The following is a 22,418-nucleotide window of genomic DNA, read 5'->3' as shown; positions in this document are numbered from 1 at the left end:
GAGCGGATGAGATTTCCCTGTAGGCTTCGCTTCCTCTGTACCTGGACGATCAAACACAAAGAGTGAACCAAACATTACAGGAGCTGTCTGCAACAGTTAGATTGCCTTGCCCAAACTTATGTCTGTCAAAGTAAGGTGTGTGTGTGTGTGTGTGTGTGTGTGTATGTATTAGATGTAGCTACATGCATGTGCGTGACAGCAAGAGAAGAGAGGACAGGAATTGGTGCGATACAAACTATTACACCTGCACCACATGCAACCTATCTGATTCAATGCTGAGCTCTGCTGGCCGGCGTATTCTGAGACATACACACACACACACACACACACACACACACACACACACACACACACACACACACACACACACACACACACACACACACACACACACACACACACACACACACACACACACACCCGCAATGGGTCTGATGAGCAAATATGGTGGGCAATAATACGCTCTAATACAACTGTGTTTTCATCTGTCAGATCCAAATAGCTTACGATGCAAGCTGCTGAGTCCTACGAGACCAAAGTGGAAATATTCCAATAACTTATTATGTTTTTAAAAATTGAATATGTTCGGTGTCATGCTGGTTTACACTTCACAGCTTAGAGACCATGTTTTTCTGCATGGATAGATTAGTTTAAATGATATATTCCACAGTTTGAGGAAGAAATGGTAAAATGTAGATTGAGACGGATTAGAAGAGCACAAATAGTCTTCTGGATACCGCAACACAGAAAATAAAGTTTGAGGGTTCAATAATAACCTCTGATATACTGCAACAGAAATGATTGGATTTAAGAGAAACAGTGACTGCTTTATTGAGTAGTTTATTGAAATCCAAATAAACAAAACAGAGTACACTCAGGTACAGTAGGTAATGTAATGTGCTCTAGGCTGGGTTCGGGTGGTTTTAACCTCTTAAATCCACAGATATTGAACAGGCAATCGGGCATTCACTGAGCTAGTTGGCTGAATTGCAGCTGCTTGACATCAGTCATGATTGGCTAAGGTTGGAGTTGATGCTTGTGATTGGTTGATGGTGGTTAGATACAGGCTGCTGATGCTAGCCGCACAGTTGCCTGGATACAGCCATCCCTCACTGTGTTAGTGGCCTTGGCAAAGTGACGGACAGCATAAGTACTCTGCAGAGGAATTTGTCAATCTGTTGATTCTGCTGAGAATGTCTTTATCCGTCTTTGTAAAGGATCTGTATCTGTGACTGTACTGTATCTCTTCATCTCTTGTAGTCTAATTTTGTTCCTCTTGTTTGCTTTATGCATTTGCAAATACACAAGTGGTCCAGAAGTGGACAACAAGTTTCTCAAATTCTTGTTATGTTAATTCAAACACCTCTAATATTTTTTGTTATCCTGTTAGTGTTGAACCCTGAGGATAGTGGTGGTCTATCACTTCAATCCAGAGCAGGATATCTTGTCAAACTGACAGGAAATGTGTTTTGGATATTCATGGTTCTCAGAGCAAGCTTCCTAATGTTTGTGTCACTCACATGTCCTTTATTGTAGTGCAACCATCAGGTTGGATTTCCATTAAATGTGCTGTGGACATTCATTGTTCTTAGAAGATGGGTCATATTTTGCAGCAATGACCAACTTACTATATATAATCTCATATGTGTAATACATTATCATTTAGTCACTTCTATTTGTTAAGACCAAAATCAGTAAGGTAAAAGAGTACTCTTGTTTGGCCTGTGGCCACTTACTGCACTATGTGGTTCCTTCTTCAGTAATTGCATGCTCTGGCCATACTCCAGAGTAAGCCCAGCAGACCGCCTGCTAAATGTTTGCTCTTGGTGGACAGACAGAGGACTCTGCACATTCTCCTGGACACTTTTGGCCTGTGTGTGTGTTGTGTTGTGTTGTCTTGTGTTGTCTTGTGTTGTGTTGTGTTGCTCGTTTTCATCTCCCTGGGAGCTTAACCACAGACTGCTGCCATCCCGTGAGCATCTTCTGCTGTTGATTCATATTTCAGGCAAAGTGTTAACCGTGCACACACACACACACGTTCACAAAAATCCACAACCCACATTTTGCTTTAAGAAACATAAGATAGTCTTCTAACCTTTACGGCCATGTCTATTACTGAGAGAAAAGTGCAGAGGCAGGAGGAGAAATCGAGATAAAGTCATGAAAAGAGAGAATACAGAGAGGTAGACATTTAGGGAATAAGAGCAGTAAACAGAGAGAGAGAGAGAGAGAGAGAGAGAGAGATTTATGACAGTGCTCTGCAGTCATTTATCTGTGGACACACAAAGTAGATTAACTCATTAAACTTAATGTGCTCAGTGGTCAGTTGAGTGGCCAGCAGAGCATAAACAGACCTACAGATGGTTCTCCACAACTGGACTGTAGTTAAATAGGACCATTACGCTGTCCCTTAACCTACTTTATCACCTGCTGTGAGTCGGACATGTGCAGTTCACAGCAGCAGAAGCATCGAGGAGGGTCTACATGTATTTTTACCTGTGAGATTATTCAAACTGATCTCGCCTACCTGCACTGCAATGTTCTCTACAGACACGACTAAATTACTTTCCGTCAGCTCCCGGTGTTAACGCCACCTCAGCTAACTCAGCCCTTCCCTCCCTGATTATCTCTCAAGGCCATTGACATGCTCCCGTTGAACCCTCGCCTCAGTTACCTTGACAACTGTTCTTGCACTGGGCGGGGTACCTCTCACTTTTCCAATGATGGTGCGATAAGTGCAACAATTATGTAAATTCTGTCCAACCAAAGTGTTTTTTTCAGCTAGCTGAAAAGCTCTCTGCCCGATGCTTTCAGCTCTTAAGTTCTATAGTTAACAATCCGTCCTGAATTTTTGTGTTATTGTACGCCTCTGATTCTATCCTTTTTTCATTCTCTCTCTATTTCACACATTATTTTTGGAGCAAGGAGATAGATGGAAACAGGCAAACTATTCATCCACGTAGATAAGTGGATAGATACCCAATTAGATATACAGATAGATCAGCACTTTCATATTCTTAAGATATACTGTAGTAAGACATAAATATATACAAAGGCATATATATAGAGATGGATACCATAGCTGTGTCCAAAAGTACACTCCTATCATCATTTTCGGTCATCACTGCCAGGTGTAAACTCGCACTTAATCTTTATATCTATAAAATGCCATGGACACTTATTTTTTTTGTTCATTGTGGGGATTTTTGAGGACACTATGTAGTGCATGTGTTTCACACTGAGAATTGGGACAATCACATAAAATGGCAAGGGCAAATGTGGTACATTATAGGTGGACAATAGAGAGTAATTTTGGAGACAGCCCATATAAATTATATTTGGCTGCAGTAGCTATTTTGAGTACAGGCATAATTTTAGATGCTTTTTCATGATATTAATGATATAGCTAGCGTTTAATTTAACTTTTTTGTCCAAAGACTGATTTGATTATGTCTCAGCCCATAAAACTAATCTGGCTACTACTGTATGCTAAGCAATATGTGGTTATGTTTTGTTTTGCAGATTCATTTTAAAGGATATCTTACATTTCTTCTGTTGACTCTCTTAAGTCACGCATAACTTTAGGTGTAGGCCTAATTGCAGCATATTGCCTAATCCTTGTTGGAGCAACAAATGTTTTGTATTCACCAGTCACCCTCTGCTCTTTCATATCATCTGTTTAGAACCGAACTGTGTTGTTTAACATAATCCTGTTAGCGGTGCTTTAGTTATGGCTGTCTGTGCATGTGCATGTGTGCATTTTGAAAGAACTCTTGTTCTTGCTTTCAATAACAACCCTGTCCCTAAGAGACAACATCTCAGGGGCTGCCACAGTTACTCCAGCCCTGTTGCAGCAGAGTTTGTCTTTGGCACGAGTTCTACTGCTGGTACGAGGCTTAAAGTGTCTCCCTGGAGAGCTAAGGCTTGGATCCTGGCCTTTCGATGTGTTGCCATTCTTCTCCCTGTTGTCTCTGCAGCTTCACCACTTTCTGAATCAAAAAACAGATTTAACTGTATGTATATCTTACTCTATACCTTTGGATTGAAACAGAATAGTAAAATATGTTAGAGAACTGTTGTCAGGAAACAATTATGTGTTAGAATTGCATCTATATGGTAAATTATGACATAGTTGAGAGAGGGTGAGTTTGTGTATGTGTGTGTGTGTGTGTGTGTGTGTGTGTGTGTGTGTGTGTGTGTGTGTGTGTGTGTGTGCGTGCGTGTGACAATCCTCATCGACACACACATACTTAGTTAAATGTTACAGTTTTATTGCACAACTTAACCCACAAACAATGTGTGAAAATATAGTTCTACCAGTGGAAAAAGGGAGATTCAGTGGGACAGTTTGTTGCCGAATGCATGTGTGTTTGTTTGCACGTTGATAGATGCTTGGTTAACAGGGCTCTTTTGAACTTTTGGGCAGCGCTGGTCTTTTGTTGTCGCCCACGCTCTCTACACCCCCTCTCACTCACCCAGCATCCACCCATCCTCTCCTGCTTCATCTCCCATCCTCCAACCACAGCCACAGGCTCTTCTTTAATCTACCCTCTGGTGGGGTAGGAAGGTGTGTGTGTGTGTGTGTGTGTGTGTGTGTGTGTGTGTGTGTGTGTGTGTGTGTGTGTGTGTGTGTGTGTGTTGTGTGTGTGTGTGTGTGTGTGTGTGTGTGTGTGTGTGTGTGTGTGTGGGTCCCACAGTAGTGTATAATGCCAGTGTACAATGGCACAAATACAACCATTTCATCAGTAGCAATTTGACCTTTCACCTTGCGTGTTGTTGCCATTCATTATGTTACCGGGCCACCATGTTCACATAAGCAGTCTGAACACTGGAGAGTGCTGCTTGTAAATGGGAAATGTGCGCGCACACACACACACACACACACACACACACACACACACACACACACACACACACACACACACACACAAAATGTGACATACTCTATAGCAGATCAATGTTGCCTCTGGTGTCCTAACTAGCTTTAGAATGACATTAGAATACTAATAACCACAATATCAGCCGCAGAGGTCCCAGTTGATAAAGGTCACTATAGACGGGACACTGCGGGAGCTCGATGTGTGTCACACAACACATTGTCCTGGAATCAGTCTGAGAGCTTCCTGCAACTTTGAAATTACAAAGTGACGAAAGCTGTTTTTGTCCATCCATCCATCTTCGTCCGCTATCCGGTGTCGGGTCGCGGGAGCAGCTCCCAGGGGACCCCAAACTTCCCTTTCCCGAGCAACATTAACCAGCCCGACTGGGGTCCCAGGCGTCCCAGGCGGTTGAGAATAAAGTTCCAGGCCCTAGCTGGGGTACTTAGGCTCCACCAGTCAACCCTGGTCTTTCGACGCAGAGCAGTGTCTGTCTCACGTGACTGGCTCACCTATTCTAGGAGCCAACCCTGACATTTCTCACGCTGTCTTCTTGCAGCTCTATAGGTGAGGTAGAACGTAGCGAGCTTTGCCTTCTGCTCAGTTTCAATGTACCTTTATTTTTTAGTCAAGTGAGACTTTGAAATGTGTGTTCCATTTTCTTGTATTTTTTGTGTTGTTAGTGTTTTCAATCACCTTACTTTAATGCCCCATTGCCAGCTTGTTAGTTCCACACCAATGCAAGAGGGAGAACCATCCAGATCATTTGTAGGTAAGCACTTCTCCAGTTATACGTCTTCGGTGTTTATACTGTTACAGTTTAATTGCTGTTGGCAGTGTTCGTCGACAGTCACCTGTTAGCCCCTTCCTCCGGTCACTCATTTTACCTTGTTTTTTTGGGGTTTTGAACCATTCTTGTCTGCCCCTACCTAGACCACTTTGCCTTGGGAGACCCACCAGCAACAACACCCAGGTTACAGAACACATTGTGATGGTTACTTTTTGTGTTGAGGAATATTTTGTAGTTGCTTAATCGATTAGGTGAGTGACAGAAAAAATATTGCAAACTCTTTTGACAGTTGATAAAACGTTTAACTAATTTATAAGGCACAAAATGGTGACATTTTCTCTGGTGAAGATTTGTTGCTTTTATCTTTTAATATCTTTAGGTTTTTCAAATGTTGGTTGGACAATACAAGCAATTTGAAAATGACGTATTTGGCTATAGGTTTTATAAAGTAATCTATTAATAAAAAAATCCCCAGATTAGTTGATAATGAGAATAATAGTAATATCAGTGCTAGAATGTTTGCGTTAGGTCCAAGGCTGAACATTCATAAATTACTATGACTGCACTGTTTTTTATCTTCTGGTCATGTGCGTAATTAGACGTGAAATGGGTCTAAGGATTTCCTTGTTAAGGATTTTCCAGAGGGACAAACAGGACATAATAGGATTCTCTACATTCACATCCAGCTGTATCCATGGTAATACAATGAGGCGCCCATTACAGGGCCAGTGCGTACAGTAATGTACACACACATATGTACCGCACACATGTTCACACACAGAGCCTCATTAGGAATTGCAAAGGGAGGGGCTGAACCCTCCTCCTCCTTGAGCTGAACAGAGGAAAAATTAGATGAGAGGTGGATGGAGACACAAGGAAAACCATGTCACTTCAAAAACATTAGCGCTGTGGTGATTTGCTGTGATTGCACATCAAAGAGATGCTTTTATCGGTAAATGTAGGTGAATTGACTTTGTGTTTGACTTTGCTTAGTTTCATAGCTTATAATGTATTCTGTGTAGAATATCAGAGCTCATTTAAGGGAGAAATTAACTTGATCTACCCTTTTTAGTTGGTTGATAAATCGACTTGAATCTCCAGCTGTGTTTTCTCTTTCTCAGCAATGTATCCTTCTTCTCTCAGCAGACACCTTGTTTGTCACTTGCTCTTTTTTCTGGCATCTATTCATCTCCTGCTGGCCCCAAGGCCAAAGTCCACTCAGCTGTAATCACTGCCTGCCCACACAGGACCTTTGCACTGTCACTGCTATTGTTGATACAGAGTAAGGATTGCAGCAGTTTGGGGTCCTTTGCAGGATGGTTCATAGGCTAGACAGACAGCTGGGGGGAAGTGTAATGTAAGAAATGTCTGTGGGAGACTAATATAATTCAGAGTGAACCTAAGATAAAGTTACAAGTGCTTATTGCCTGAAGTCTGTGTTTGCCTGAAGCACCAGGCAGGCAAAGATGTTGAACTGGATTCAAGTTTCCTGGCTGTAACACAGGAACTGGGTGTGTGAACATTTATCAGTTAAGAGAATCGCCATGGTCTGTGTGTCTGTGAGGACAAGCTATGTGCTTTCTGTGTAATTAATTAACTAAGCATAATTAATTGCCTCCATTCTTGTGTAAAATCACCAGTTAAAGTCTAAATTTACAAAGGTCAGATTGTGCTGCTGGCTGTGCAGCAGGGTTGAGACCTGTAGATCCAGCAGGGCTGCTCCTGCCACATCCATCACATTAGGTGTTTGAGCACAGCTCTGCTCTGTGGCATTTTACGCTCCTTAAAGGACAGTTGAACCCTGCTGTGATAAATAAGCCTTCAGCTAGGCTGGGGCTCCCAGCCACCATAAGGGCCTTCCCTGTCACATCCATCATCTGCTGGGGAGCCGCTTAGCCAAAGGAGTGGGGTACAGGTGTGTGTCCACAAAGGGGGGATGGTTTGTGTGAAGGTCTTTGGCCCTGCTATCAGAGTCAGTGACACTAATGAGCTGTGGTCATTGGAACAAGGTTTGACCCCTTTTTGCTACTTCTTGAATATAAATTTAGGAACAGCAAATGAAGAATAAAGAAGGGAGGAGAGATGAGAGAAATATAGGAATGTCAGGGGTTGGGGGGTGGGGAGCTATTGGTGTGGGGGTGAGAGGGAGAGGTTGTCATGGACCAGAGGGGTTTGACAGACACAAAGAGCTGCGACTCCCAGAGGACTCTCCTCCATCCGCCCACCCTGCTTTTATTACTGGCCTGATTAAACTCACCTGCCAGCCAGTAATGTAGCTATAATATATGACCACACACACACACACACACACACATGCACACACACACACACACACACACACACACACACACACACACACACACACACACACACACACACACACACACACACACACACACACACACAAGCTTCTCACAGGTATTCTTAGATCCGTTTAGACACACCCCTGGGGTTGGTCACATGACTAGCTCCCATGGTAACAGAGACAAAGACTTATTAGCATACTTAATAAGTACTGTATGTGTCTCTTTGAAAATATCTTCCCTGACCAGATGTGCTTTATATTGGTGTATTTTTTCACCATTTAACCTGTGGCACTGAAAAAGAGAATCTGTCTCACCATATTCATAAACAAACTATTCTTCTAGTACTCTAATCTAAAAATAGAGTCCCCTAAGTCTGATGTGTTAAGTCCTCAGAAGACATTTTGTGGCGTTTTCTTAACAGATAACGTGTTTGTTCCACCTTTATCTTCTTACTTAGGTTTATTGTATAGTAGCTCTACAAAGCTACTGCATGGCAATGTTTAGTCAGCTGATGCAAACACAATCTAGTTTTTCTTTTTCCCACATCTGTGATATTTCCTAATGGAAAGGAGAGGAGTTTTTCACACGCACACGCACACGCCCACGCCCACGGCCACACACACACACACACACACACACACACACACACACACACACACACACACACACACACACACACACACACACACCCACCACACACACACACACACAACACACACTCCCAGTGGGGCCTTCAATATAAAAGGGTTTTCATGTTGCTGTGCCAAAGAGTTCCTGGAGTGTTGACTCCACTATGTAAAGGGTCAGTGTCAGCCTAAAGGTTAGAATATTGCCAAATCTGTTGTCTGTCTGTGGGAGTCTAGACAGGGGAAGTTTTTCCTCTCTCAGCTGCTTTTGAGGTGCTTTTGAGCAAAGCGTTTAATCCCCTTAACTGTGTAATGGCTGTGCTAGAGAGTGCAGAGCTATGAATGTATAACTCCATTGTAAAGACACATCATACATGCTTAATGCTGCTTATCTTGGGGGAAAAAAACAATTGTGCTGCACAAAGAGCAGCTCTGCTGACTTTTCTTGTTAGATATTGGAACTGGAAGTAAACATAATGCCTCATCTACAACTACATCACTCTCCTCTGATGCCTTTTAGAGAGCATGCATTCAGCTTAATTTGTGTTCTGGGATACTAGGCCTGCAATATTGTTTTATTTGGCCATCTATCATGGACTGGTGATTTTTCAGTCTCATTTCACAGTCAGTTGGTGTGTACTGCTCTTTTCCTCTGCTCAGTGAGATGTGCAGTGTGGCCTAATCAGAGATCAGAGTATTGATTTCTAGTCACACAGAAAAAGGGCTGTTGCTTGCCATGCAATACAAAGGTACTGAGTAGGCCTAATCAACACCTATTGATTATTACACCTTCTGGTGTGCAGTTTTCTGTTCAGCATGCCTGGTATGAAATGTGTGTGTGTTTCCTTCTGTTGTTATGTCACTGTGAAGATAAAATGCTGTCTTAGAAACACAGAAATGAATTGGGAATAAATGAGTAACCGTGAGTCTGCATTTTATCAAATAATCAACACAGACACCCTCAATCATGTTGCTATCATTAAGCCATATCCAGGCATGAGTGCATACACACACAAACGCAAAGAACACCTGCTCATTCGCATGCATGCACACAGTCACACAGTGATGTGAAAGCAATTGGCTGCAGCAGAGGAGAGGCCAACTCCCAGAGTTCGTTGCTAATGGCTACAGGATCCAGGGGAGCGGGAGAGATGTCGATAATGACAATGTCACTCCCAGCCAACCAGCTATCAAAAATGGGACAGGACACACACACACACTCAAAAAACATGCAAGTCTATTGGTGCATTTATAATGCTCGCAGGCACACATACAAGCACACACACACACACACACACACACACACACACACACACACTGACACACACTGACACACTCACACACCCAGACGTTAAAATGGAAGAGCAATTTTCTTCCAACCAGGTGGCTGTGTTATTATACCGTCAAAAAGCGACTTTGCTCCAGAGAGCCATTTTGGCTCCAGGTCCAATGTTTGAATAAAGGATTTTCTTTCCTATTTTACACTGCAGGTACTATAATCATCATATGCTTTCCCTTAATATTAATTTATTGTCAAGGTCAAATGGTAGTTACTTTTCTTGTTTTGTCTTTTTTGTTGATTACTGCTTTTGTCTTTAGCTTTCATTCATATTGACTCCATCTTTTATCGGTTGTATTGTGTTAGTGGGGAGAGTCTGCCCTTTTCATTAAGTCTGCCCTGGTCTTCCAGTGTATTAGGGGTGTTTTAGTTGTGAGACAGTTCATTTCCTTCTTACATCCATCAGCAGTGTCAAGTGTTTTCAAAATGCACAACAAATAAGGAGGCAGCAAGCATCAGTCCGTTTTCCACATCTGTTTCTTTGTTTCTTTTTCAACAATCTTTAATTTTCCACTTTAAATGCAAGTGGCTTATTCTGTTGTACAATTATTCACATATTATTAACAGTCTTATTGTATATTGGAGCAGTGTAGATGATGCAAATCCTACAGGACAGTGACTCTTCTCTGCTGTTCAGACTGCATGCTTGTTCAGGCCTTAATATTGAATGCCAATTGTGAAGATAAATTAAATTATAATATGTTGAAATGTAAAAAGACCATAAAAAGCATTCCTCCATCATCTTTGTCAGGTAATGAAAAGTAAAGCAGAGAACACAATATTATTTGTTCCTTTTGAAAATAGGACCCATTTTGATTTGACAGTACATTTACTGCTACATGTAGCGCTATGCAGCTGCAAACAGGACCCTGATTGCTTCCTCTGTGGCCTCCCAGTACAGACGTGGCCCTGATATTTTCCGTATGAATGCAGTGAGTCTAGGATGTCGCCCTTATTCCTTCCACTTGGTTGCATATGGATCAACTGAACAAGCTCGGTGAAGAGGAAAGATGGAAAGGTAGGGAGGCGAGAGAGGAAGAAAACATGCATTCTGCCTCCAAAAAGAGCTGAGAAGTGATGAAGAGACAACAAAGGTGGCGAAAAGGAAAAGACTAAAGCAAGGGATTAGAAGGTCCAGCCCTCCCTCCCTCTCCAGCAGAGCTGTAAAAAGAGACATCGCCAGCAGAGTGAAGAATTTTTGATGCTCTCTTCTCTACACACACTAGATTAATCTAGTTTACTATGTTGAGAAGAGATTGGAGACTCTGTACTGGATCTTTTCACATGGGTTCACACTATGCATTTATTTAGTTTTCTCAGCTTTTATCCTCCATAGGAGATACTGTGGAGGAAAAAAAAGCTGTGCAGCAAAATAAAAATTAAAGAATTGATTGGAGTAAGCTCTAGTTTTTGCAGTCAGTCACCATAATAAACCTCCCATCACTCCCTTTTTGTGCCTCAAACTATATTTGTAATGTACCAACTATCTTTACCCATACTTAGTGGTAATTAAGTCTAAGATAAGGACTTGCATACTCACCTCACTCAAGATAAAGTTAAACAACCATTGAAATAAAGTAGTTTACAAAACTACACACTGCAGTAGAAGGTACATGCATACATATAACACACACACACACACACACACACACACACACACACACACACACACACACACACACACACACACACACACACACACACAGTCACACAAATAGACAAAGGCATGTGCTGGGAATTCACACTATGCTGATAAGACCTAAGGCCCAACCACCAGCCTTCCTTCAGTCAACCTTGTTCTCCCTACTCCTCTTTTTCTAGTACTCCTTCATACCCTCCCTCCTTCCTCTTGCACACCTCCCCTGATTTCTTGATTAGTTTTTGCTTCGTATAACCTTCATTTTTCTTTTCCAGCTCAGTGAATCAGTGAATTATTTCCCAAGAGCAGCCTGGTATGTTGCATCCCCAAGCTCTGTGCGGTCATATTGTCCAGTCAGAGCAGGCTCATACATACGCAAGTGTGTGTGCACTATAAAGTTCTTGCGGTGCCATCCTAGTGTGTGTATTAAAATAATTAATTAACTCTAACCTTTTATATTATGCCAAGAACCTACAGAAACCTACAATGTGCCTTGTACTTCACGAGGCAGGACAGAGGTGTGCTTACATAACGGCTCTGATGCCATTCAGTCATTTTTCTAAACTTAACTGACAGGCATCCTAAAGTGCAGACATCAGATGAGAGGAGATGACTATCAAAATGGCAACATCCTCTAATCCAGGGCTTTTCAACAGGGGGTCTGGGACCCCTAGGGGGTCCTCAGAGTCAATGCAGGGGGGCCTCACAATTTTTGTTTATTGACAGTTTGTTTTTCCAAAAATCCAAAAGCCTTAACATGAATCCAACATATTGTTAGCAAATATAAATCCCCACTGATGATAGGCTTACTGGCCTATTGGTAAGGTAGTCACTAAGATACCCATCCACAGATAGTTCATTAATCAATAATCCACTGTGCCACATGTATGTTTTAACATTAAATGATTACATGATTTATAAAATCATGGCAATAATTATTAGGCTATTTTAATAGCTTAGTATTCTATGCAAAAAGACTATGTATAAAGGCTTTAGGCCGCCCTACATGTTATTGTAGGCCCAGTTGCATGCAACTTCGTTTTAAACAATATATGTAGTAGGGGGTCCCTGCTCCGTCTCTCTTTCAGTTAAGGGGCCCTATTTTAACGATCTGAAACGCAAGTGTGAAACACCAAACGCAAGTAGCTTTGTGGGCGGATCTCTGGCGCTGTTGCTATTATACCGGCGGGATAAATGAGTCTTGCGCCCGACGCAAATCTAAAATGGGTTGGTCTGAAGTAGCTAGGTGTGGTTTGGGCGTAACGTGAAAATAACCAATCAGAGCGTCATCTCACATTCCCTTTAAGAGCAGGCGTATTGTTCCGGGCGGGATTGCTATTATGACGGCGGATTGCCTGGCGGACGCCAGCGGGAGCTGTCGGGATGCGGCAAAGTAACAAATGCCCGTCTTGGCCGGGTGGCGATGTTGCTGCGGCCTCGGCGGCATCTCCTCAAGTCTGGAGAGGATTGCTGCAGCCATGGAGCGTGGGCCTCCAACGCACCACCTGCTACTGTTGTGCCCCTTCCTCATCCCCCACTCCATCTCCATCCACCCGGCTCCACCAGGGTAGCGCGCATTACTCCAGATTCACCAGATTCCGCCGGAGTGTCCAATCCCACCGTAGTTCAACATCACATCTCCTTAAGTCCTCTAATATTTCCTCATTTATGTCATCAACACATCCATGATTCATGGAAATGTTGTGTAAAACACAACAAGCCACAAAGAATGCTGCGACTTTTTGAGGATTGTACTGTAAGTGCCTCCTGACCTATCCAAACACCTGAAGCGCATTTTCAGTAATATTTTCCTTTGTAATTATGTATGGTTTGCAAAAATGGGAACTGCTGCATCCATTTAGATGAGAGAAGTGTATGCGCGTTGTGCACACGCTACATTATGGCCAAGCATGCGCCCCTAAAATAGCATCTGAATAACGCGCTACTGACTTTAGACTAGCGCCACTGACTTTAGACCAGGTTTTTCCTGGTCAGTGACGGAATTGATTTCTGAAACTGCAGAATAGCACAAAGTAACGTTTGCGCCGGAACACGCCTCCTCTTTTCGCTGAACCGCCCCCAGGAGCACAAATACATTCCCTAATTTACCGACGGGCATCTGTGGAGGGAAAAGTCCGTTGTGCGTCGGGTGCAAAATAGGAATGATACATGCGTCGGTGTACAAAGGCAATTGCGCTGAGTGCAAGATAGGGCCCAAGGGGTCCTTGGCTTAAAAAACCTTGAAGACCCCTGATCTAATCCATAAACGCATGGAAGTACTTCATGTGTAGTGCACTTGAGGCCTCAGGTAACCAGAGTAAGATACTGGTTCCCTAATGCCAGATAATGGAGGAAATCCAAGTAAAAACACACGCACTTGCTTTTGAGGTTTTACGTTGTGGTTGGAATTCCCAAAGTGGCCTGCTGCGGCTGATGTGTACGGCTTTCTCTGTCAAGCTGCTCTCTCTGTCGGACATTCATACTAGAACTGTGTTTCAATGTGTTTCTGAGTGTAGATGTGTGTTTGGTGTTACAGTGTTTGTGGCTGGATGTCCTGTTTAAGGTACCAATTCATTCAGATCAATTGCTGTATTATACCTTTTATATTTGGTGAATGACGAGAGAGAGTTGAGTTGATCTTAAACTTCAGAAATAATTGGCTGCTGTTGATACACTTAGTGTAATGTTCTATCTTCTATTGGGAATGATAGTACCCACTAAAACGTGTTTTGAATGAAAGGATACACACACTAGCCTACATTCTTTGTTAAAAGGTAAAACTTATACTGGAGACTCTCAGCGGAGCCATCTTACACTCTCCTTACAGGCTCCACAGTGGCTCCATGAAATCAGACCTGATCTCCTAAGATTTGATTTGCTTCAATTAATGTTTAATAAGGAATTTGTGAGTTTGCATACTGAGACATTGATACTCGTCCACATCCTCTATTGGACTGCTGCCACAGGAATAAAGTCTGGATTCTCTGAGCCATGGCATTGTCTATAGAAATGTGATATTGGCAATAAATAGCATTGAAATGGCTTTAAATGAGAAATATAACACATGATAATCAAAACTAACTTTGTTCAGACTAGACAGTGCCGCTCACACCACAGGCTTAATGTACGGTATGCTTCATTTCAGTTCATAATATCCCCAGACTTAAAATATTCTCGATCTCAAAGGGCTTAAGATGTCTGACAAAGTTTGAGAAACATGACTGAAGCCGAAAGGTTCAGGCGAAGATTTCACCCAATGAGATGAATCAGATAGCTTTTCATTCACGCTGTTGTCAGTTTGCCTTTTTCTTTTGGGCTCTATCTACCTATAGAGAGATGCAGCGAGTAAAGAGATGCAGCGAGTCAGTGGGACTCTCAGAGAGAGAGACTATCCTGATCTTCAAGGCCCTGCATGGTGCTGCGAGGAGAGAGAGAGGTCTGGGCCAAACTTTCCCTCGCTCTGACAGTTAGAGATAACACTTCACAGTAGCAGCTTAGTAAAATAAAAATAGGCCGGAAAGAAGGGAGGGGAAAGTACTGCCCTCTGAAGAATAAAGAGCAGGAGTAATTAACTTTCCCATCAGCCCCCTGGTCAATAATACTGCTTTCTGTGGACTTCCTGTTTGTCTGATTGGAAGAATCTGTGGCCTACTTCTCCTCTTTGCCCAGCTCCACCTCATCTAACTTCCTCCTCGTCTCCGTTATTCCCATTAAACCTTCGGTGGGCTTTCGACCGTGCCCATTTAGCCGTCCACTGAACTCCAAAATTGAGTCACCTCAATGCTTTTTGTTCCTGTGGTGTGTCTCTGTTCTGCAGTCAACTGGTGTTGTGTACGTGTGGGCTTTTAGGGATACGAGAACTATCCGGGCTTTAATAAAAAATATGCTGAGAAAAATCAACTGACAGCACAGATTTTACACTCTGATACATTCATAAGTAGTTTAGTAGGCATGCACACATCCACAGACACACGCTCTCTGTTTCTTGTTTTTTCTGTTTTACAGGAAATGCTATGGACACAACAAAAAGCCTGTGTAACAACAAACATGACCCACAAATGTAGAAACTCTGCCTATTAGTGTACTTGCATCAGCCCGCTGTCTCGACATCTATGTCTTGTTTAAGGACTCACTTAAATAATTGCTGCACAGTGAAACTTTTTCTCTGTTCCTTCCCACATATTCATATAGTTACTTTCATTTAGGTATAAGTCATTTTCTGTCTCTGGATAGACAAGCTGAAACCAATTTCTGTCATCACACACACACACACACACACACACACACACACACACACACACACACACACACACACACACACACACACACACACACACACACACACACACACACACACACACGTTCTCTTCTCTTCAAGTGTCCCAGGAAGTCATGACAGTGAGCCAACATGGACAATACCAAGACCCTTAAACTGAAGCAGCTAAACAGACTTTAGCCATTGTTCATTTTGTTATTTACACCTGCATTTTCTTCTGGGATATGTCAAAATGTAATCTATGAAAAATGCCTATAGCAACCCGTTTGTCACTACCTTGGACAGATGTCCAGCCCAGCATTTAAAACACTACATTATTGCATTTTTAAAACATGCCCAGTGTTTTTTTTCATCTACTAGGAATCATTTGATTATTTCAGTCAGAATAATCACATAACTAGTATAACATAACAACATGATGTATGACAAAAAGTGCACAGTAGCAACGAGTTGTCTCAGTAATATGCTTGTTCCACCTTAACTTAACCACATTTCTAATTCTCAAAACATTCTTCATAGCATGTAATGAAGTTACCAAGCCAGTGCTGTTTGCTCTCTATTTATTTTGAATTAATTTAATTTAATTACTTTATTTACACAAATGTTTGAGCAACTTCTTACCAGGAAGTTGAATCTCTTGTTCTTTGGCCATTAATGCACATTTGTTTCTGTTTAGAAATTGATAAACAGTACATTGCAGTAATTCAGTCTATCATATAGTATATGACAAAGTAGCATTTTGACTGTAGTCTCTACTCAGTTATACACTTTTGATAATGTTTCGCTACTAAACCGACACAGAGACAATAGGTTTCCTTCTTGAAAACACTGTTTTTGGAGCTGTCATGCTACATCTATTTTTCTTCCATTCCAGCTTTCTGTCTTTATATCTCATTATATTCCTCTGTCTCTCTTTTTTCTCTATCTCCCTCAGTATATCATTTGCCAGTGTTTTGGCGTATTGTGTGCATTGTGTTGTGCGGTCCCCAGGATCATCTCACACCCCATCTGGTCTCTTGCGTTTACTCTTTGGGGGGGGGGGGAAAAAAAAAAAAATTTTTTTTTTTTTTTTTTTTTTTTTTTTTTTTAAAAAAAAAAAAAATTTACACACACACACACACACACACACACACACACACACACACACACACACACACACACACACACACACACACACACACAACAGATATATTAACACTTATCAGAATGTGTTGAATATGTGATTTTCCCCATCCTATCATTTTCACTACTCTACACTGGTATAGTGTATTTTGTGGAGCTGCTTAGCTTGCAGTCTGGCAGTATAAATAGTACACAATGAATTGGATGCTACAGTAGTTCCTCATCCTGCCTCTGGTTGTCCCTGGCTGGCAGTCTAGCCCAGTGAGTGTGCATTCTTAATGCTCCCCTGGCCTCGATGAGAGAGATGATTGGTAGAATTAATTGTGGCTGGAGGGCCGAATGGGAATATGTGAAAACAAAAAGAGATGGAGGAATGGAAGGGGGGGGGGGGGCTTATCTGGCTGGTTTTAGTGTTGTGCTTCCTTGTGCTTCCTGGCACTAGAGGATGTAGAAGTTGTTTTAAGGAACTCACACAATTTTGTCTCTCTAGATTAATATTATTGCAATCCTATTCTCTTTTATGGCTCAGTTTGTCTTTCTCTTCATTTGTGATTTACACCTCTGTGCTTGGAGGGAAGAGATAAGCGAGGCTAATACAGCGACAATCATAATGTAATGGTCTCCTCAGCTCCCCTGACTGTAATGCTATCAGAACATAGTTTATATCCCGCAGTGAGGTGTCATTAAATGAGATAAATGGAGCTTGAAAATGGGGACATACAATTTTGTGTGTCTCTGTGAGTGTGTGGGCTTGTTTCTACTTGAAACTACACATGTGAGCCTGTTTGTTTTCGAGGATAATGAAGAGAAAGATGCTGTGCCCTGTCCCCTCTCTTCAGGCTCCATTGTAATGACAGATCATTTCGGAGCTCCTAACACTTGCTGCTCTTCTTCTAGGTGCCTTTTCACCTTTCTTGTCTCCCAATTTAAAAGCAACAGATTTTCAGCATGAAACAGGTGATAGAGCAGAATAATTATAGAATAAAAGTATCAAAGTAAAGTAAAGTAAGTGTGATACAGGTTGGTATGTGTTTATAGTCGGTTGTTGTTCTCTCTGACTGTCAGCAAATTGGAGGGTCTCCTTGAAGGATTTATGTGCTGGTTTTATGGGGTCCCGTCACAGAATGCCTGTATGGGAATATAAGAAGTTGGGGGTGGGGTATATGTGTGTGTGTGTGTGTGTGTGTAGGGTTTCGGGGGTTAGTGTACTAGGGTTTTAGGGAAGCTGTCTCATCATTTATTTATACAATCTACAGAAGAAGGGGTTAGCGGAGAGAGGGGGCTGCCTTCTATAAGCCGCATGGGAATACTGTAGGTCAAGAGTTGTTTTTCTAGCTACCAGCACAATTCTTTGTCTGAAAAACTGAAGCCAATGAATGAGTGCACTATACTGCACTGGATCTACTCTTCTCATAGCATGTTGTACACCAGTATGTCTCATTATTTTGAGTACCCTTGGTACCCATAATACACTGCTGTTGAGGCACATGTATCTCCTGCTTGTTTAGACATATTTAGTTGTTGGTTTTGATGATGTTGAAACGAAAAAATAAAGATTGGGTTTCATGGCTGAGCTGATTAATGGAAAGGTTGACACAAAATGAATCATCAAGATTTAATTTATTGAGTAAAAATATCAAACATTTGCTGGTTTTAAAAATGGTTAATTTTATATTATTGTACATTGTATACATTTATTTGTACTTTTTAATAAATTATGATCCAAAATATGCAATATCAAGACATCACTTTTACATTATAGCGAAGAATTTTGTTAGACTGTCTGACTGTTTTACAGGCAGATAAATCTAATCAAATAAATGTTCCTAAATCTAATCAAACCACATTTGATTTTTCTGCGGCTTCAGATAAATTAGATCCTAGTTATGTCACCTTAACCAAACTGCAGCCTTTCTGCTGTTGTTAATTCTCAGGCCTGGTTGGTTGGTCGGCAATATAAACATCATCACAAAATGTCCTCACAAGTACAGTGAACACAGGTCTGTGTAGCTCTCTGAAGGCAAAGGGGAATAGTATTTATTGTTGACACTTATAGCGTCACTGCTGAAGTACTGTGCAAAACACACAGTTTAAACACACACACACACACACACACACACACACACACACACACACACACACACACACACACACACACACTTTGTTTAAGGTCCAGAGTATATTTGCACATGAAGGGAGCATTATTGCTTCCCTCATACTGGATTTCGAGGCAACCAGGACTGCAGTAGACCTGGAGGAAAGGCTGTGTGCCCTGGTGTCTGTACGTTAGCATAGAGGCAGCGATTCCTCTGGAGACATTAGTCCAAGACCAGGAGAAGGCCAATGACAGTGGTGTTGCTCATCTGGGCAAAAAACAATCTTGAAATGTGTTTGTATCAATGCAACAGTGCTGTTACATTGTGAAACGAGCACGATGCAAATGTTTTCGGATGGTTTATGGTATCTGTGTTGAAAGTCAGCAAAATAATGATCGATGAATTTGATTTTTCACATTCGCGTGTGTATTCTTGGGGCTGAACCTATTTGTAGATTTAGAAGAATACTAAAGTTTTTCATACCTGTCATACTGTTTAAGCGCTCATTTCCCACGAAGTCACATTCAAATCCCTTTGGTGAACGCTGTTTGACTCTAGAAAGCCATCTCTATAATCATCCACCCAGACTTGTGATAATGAGAACCCATACTGTGAAGCTGAAAGAGAAGCTGTCAGATTTACATGAACACTGATGCCGTAGATTGAATTAAAGATAAAGTGAATGCCATAATAGCTGCATGAATTCAGAATGTTTTTGTAATTAGGTTTCATTGCATTCACACTGGTCATCTTAGGAGGAAGCTAAAGAGTTGATACAACGCAATTATGAGATGTTGATGATGCTCATTTGGGCTAATGCTGGTTGAAGGTAAAATGTGTGGCAGGTTGAGGGCAGATGGCTGACAGAATCGTTTCAGCAGCTGCAGAGATGTTAGCAGAGCGTCTGTTGGTGAGGCCTCAGTAAAACACAGCTGTGAAGATGAACTGGCTCTGACTGTGGCCTTTGTTCTTACACTTCACACACCTCACACACATAAATGGATGAACAAAAAGATGTGTGCAGAGATGATATGTGGAAATATACCTCCACACCTCCACTGATGTGTTCAGTACTGCACAAGGTCAGCAGGAAACAAAGAGATGGGGGTGCATGGTCATTTCATAACCCCTTCTATACAAATGCAAAGTGCCCTCACATCTACTCTTTCATCCACCAACACGCTCACTCTGTTAGTCAGCCTTCAAGTGAGAAAGAAGGTAAGTCCACAAAATATATACACATGTATTCTTCTGACACATCTCTTTCATAATAGTTGAAATGGTACACCACAGTTTAAAATGCTGCCTATCGGAGGAAACTCCCAAAAGTCCTCAGTTGTCCAAACAAGGTTTAGATCAGAAGCTTTTATGACAAGCGTTAGAAGAGGTATTTCATTGACAATATTTTCTTGGACATATTAGATTTATTTTAAACCTAATGTATGATGTATAGGAAACACACCACATATGTCAAATGATCCACAACTGCTCCTTGTCTTTTCGCCTCCTGTTACCCAACGCCTCTATTCCTTCAGTGCTCTTTCATACAAAGTGTTCATTACATGTGTACCTTTTACTATGAATTACAGTACAGCTCAGTCTGCTGCGTGTCTGCAGGTCTAACTAAAGGAGCATGTTGGACCATTAGTCATTCTGTCATGGCACATACAGACTGGCCAGGCTCTTAGTCAGCCGATCGGTCGGTCAGCATTTCAAGCATGCGTACCTCTAGCAAAAGTCATCCATCCACTCGTCTCAAGCAGCAGCAGCCAGCCTGTCAGCTGGCAGCTGCTGAGGTGGCTCTGCATCGTTGTAGGGATGAAAGAGTTGTGACTTCAGCTGAAATGTGCAATTGTGTAGAAGTGTGAGGCAGATTGGAGACCATCTGCTTAATTTTGATGTCTCTCTGTCTCTCTCTCTCTCTCTCTCTCTCTCTCTCTCTCTCTCTCTCTCTCTAATTATTGTCAGTCTACATTTCTTCAACTCCTATTGAGGCAGCTTCATCTTCTCCTTCATTCTTATCTTCTCTTGCAATCTTTAAACAGGGTACCTCACGATACAATACATGATACATGGCTCACAATACCGATAACATCACGTTACAGCATTTCTGCGATAATCAATATGTTGCTAGACAATCCTATAATGATACATCATGATATCAGTCTAACTATGAATACAAAATTCCCCTGAAAAGGCTAAGTGCAAGTTTTCTCTCTTTATTCACTGCAAGTCCAAACTGTTAGAAAACAGCACAATTCCGTAGTTTGTCAGAACCATAGAGCAACTATGGGTCCAGACTTTGGACTTAAACGTGGCTGGGGCATCTGTTATTTTCCTCAAACTCCTGTCCGCCAATCTATTTAGAGCGCCTTATTTTATTAATTAAAATATCGATATTTGGCGCCAGCATATCGATTATCGTATCGCACGAACAAGGACAATGATATATTGCCATATTGATATTTTGTCCCACCCCTAGTTGATGCTACTGTAAGTGGAAGTGGAAGATTGTCCTTGTTTAGAAACTTGTTCACTACTATAATGCAGTCCCATTTTTCAGTTGTTGTCATTATTGTAATGATCTTGTTTTGGATGTTTAGTGAGTACTACTTTGATACACTCATAGAATTTAGCTAACATAGAGTGAAGAGTATTTTGCAGCAGGTCTCATCTGCTGTAGGAAGTTTCCTCTCTTATGCTCTTTCTATAGAAAACTTTAGTTTGTACGGTGTTTTCACCTGCAGAACACAGTTTAATTAACTTATAATTGATTATCTTCATGGGTGTGAGGGCAGGTTCTCATTTATTTTCCTTGTAAAGCTGTTGGACTTTAAAGCTACTGTTGAACGTTTTTTCACCTTTTCATCACAGGCTCATACGCCCATGATGCAAACATGTGTGAGTGCTTGTGTGTGAATAGATTTGAATTAACAGACTGCTGCCTGGGGCGTCTTTCTTATTACCGTGTTAAATAGAAAGCCTCTACATCTACCAGTTGCAGCCAAGGCTCACTTTATATAATAGCAAATGTTTACAATGCGGTATCACTGGATCTAACACTATATCTGCTTTATCCAGCAAAACCCACATCTTTCATTTTGCTTGGATTGGACATTGAAATACCAATGGCACACCCGGTCTGATGAAAAGGTCAACTGTTACAGTAATGGAAAGAATATGTGTGGCACACGGTATATGAAATATTGTTCAATATTTAATAAATAAAAGTGATGGAAAACTATTAGACCTGGCTGACACATTTTGTTGTTGCTTTGGCATAATCTGTGTGTGTGTGTGTGTGTGTGTGTGTGTGTGTAGGTGGTTTTGGTGTCTATATCACTTTT

General features: G+C 41.6%; 1 protein-coding gene across 1 annotated transcript in view; it reads left to right on the top strand.

The window, feature by feature from the left end:
- xpr1a (xenotropic and polytropic retrovirus receptor 1a) overlaps window positions 1-22,418 on the top strand; it is a 68,331-nt gene that overhangs the window by 25,537 nt on the left and 20,376 nt on the right. The window lies entirely within an intron of this gene.

Source organism: Perca fluviatilis, chromosome 9 (genome assembly GCF_010015445.1).
Source record: "Perca fluviatilis chromosome 9, GENO_Pfluv_1.0, whole genome shotgun sequence".
Classification (NCBI taxonomy): Eukaryota; Metazoa; Chordata; class Actinopteri; order Perciformes; family Percidae; genus Perca; species Perca fluviatilis.
The sequence above is the reverse complement of the archived record's forward strand: the minus strand, read 5'-3'. Positions and strand labels throughout refer to the sequence as shown.